Source organism: Arachis duranensis, chromosome 10, assembly GCF_000817695.3.
Source record: "Arachis duranensis cultivar V14167 chromosome 10, aradu.V14167.gnm2.J7QH, whole genome shotgun sequence".
Taxonomy (NCBI): Eukaryota; Viridiplantae; Streptophyta; class Magnoliopsida; order Fabales; family Fabaceae; genus Arachis; species Arachis duranensis.
The window spans coordinates 51,529,348-51,531,446 of NC_029781.3; positions in this window are offsets into that span (position 1 = coordinate 51,529,348).

Sequence of the window (2,099 nt, forward strand, 5' to 3'; positions counted from 1 at the left end):
TCATAATTTTTCAAAATCAAATCTTTTTCAAATTATCTCTTTTCAATCATATCTTTTCAAAATCAATTTCTTTCCATTTTTCAAAAAATTCTTGCTAACAATTAATGATTTGATTCAACATTTCAAGCATGTTGCCTTTTCTGTTGAGAAAGGTTTAATGTCTGAATCATATCTTTTAAATTTTTTGTTAGCTAAGTCATTAATTTTAAAAAAATCAAATCTTTTTTTAAATTGTTTTTTCAATCACATCTTTTTAATCACATCTTTTTCAAAATTAATCTTTAATCATATCTTTTTTATTAATCATATCTTTTTGATTTCTAACTTCAAAATCTTTTTCAAAATCACTTTATTTCTTTCCCAACTTTAATTTTCGAAAATTCTTCCCCTCTTCTCACATCCTTCTATTTAAGGACTAACACTCCTCCACTATCAATAATTCGAGCTCTATCCCTCTGGATAAGTTCGAATTCTTCTACCTTCTCCTTCTATTCTTCTTTTCCTCTAACACATCAAGGAATCTCTATACTGTGACATAGAGGATTCCATACTTTCTTGTTCTCTTCTCTTTCATATGAGCAGGAGCAAAGACAAAGGCATTCTTGTTGAAGCTGACCCTGAACCTGAAAGGACCTTAAAGCGAAAGCTAAGAGAAGCTAAAGCACAATTCTCTATAGAGGACCTAACAGAAATCTTCAAAGAAGAAGACATGGCAGCCGAAAACAACAACAATGAAAACAATGCAAGGAAGGTGCTGGGTGACTTTACTGCACCTACTCCCAACTTCTATGGGAGAAGCATCTCCATCCCTGCCATTGGAGCAAACAACTTTGAGCTTAAGCCTCAATTAGTTTCTCTAATGCAACAGAATTGCAAGTTCCATGGACTTCCATTAGAAGATTCTCATCAGTTTTTAGCTGAGTTCTTGCAAATCTGTGACACTGTCAAGACTAATGGGGTTGACCCTGAGGTCTACAGACTTATGCTATTCCCTTTTGCTGTAAGAGACAGAGCTAGGATATGGTTGGACTCACAACCTAAAGAAAGCCTGAACTCTTGGGAAAAGCTAGTCAATGCCTTCTTGGCAAAGTTCTTTCCACCTCAAAAATTGAGTAAGCTTAGAGTGGAAGTCCAAACCTTCAGACAGAAGGAAGGTGAATCCCTCTATGAAGCTTGGGAAAGATACAAANNNTCAATGGAAGAGGTGAATTACATGGGAGAACCCTATGGAAACACCTATAATCCTTCATGGAGAAATCATCCAAATCTCTCATGGAAGGATCAACAGAGACCTCAACAAGGTTTCAACAACAATAATGGTGGAAGAAACAGGTTTGGCAATGGCAAGCCTTTTCCATCATCTTCTCAGCAACAGACAGAGAATTTTAAGCAAAGCCACTCTAACTTAGCAACCATGGTCTCTGATCTAATCAAAACCACTCAAAGTTTCATGACTGAAACAAGGTCCTCCGTTAGAAACTTGGAGGCACAAGTGGGTCAGCTGAGTAAGAAAGTTACTGAACTCCCTCCTAGTACTCGTCCAAGCAATACAGAAGAAAATCCAAAAGGAGAGTGTAAGGCCATCAACATGGCCAAATTTGGAGAGGAGAAAGAGGCAGTGAGCACCACTGAGGAAGACCTCAATGGACGTCCACTGGCCTCCAATGAGTTCCCTAATGAGGAACCATGCGAATTTGAGGCTCACACTGAGACCATAGAGGTTCCATTGGATTTACTTCTGCCATTCATGAGCTCTGATGAGTATTCTTCCTCTGAAGAGGACGAAAATGTCACTGAAGAGCAAGTTGCTAAGTACCTTGGAGCAATCATGAAGCTAAATGACAAGTTATTTGGTAATGAGACTTGGGAGGATGAACCTCCTTTGCTCACCAAAGAACTGGATGACTTGCCTAGGCAGAGATTACCTCAAAAGAGACAAGATCCTGGGAAGTTCTCAATACCTTGTACCATAGGCACCATGACCTTTAAGAAGGCTCTGTGTGACCTAGGGTCAAGCATAAACCTCATGCCTCTCTCTGTAATGGAGAAGCTATGGATCTTTGAGGTACAAGTTGCAAGAATCTCACTAGAGATGGCAG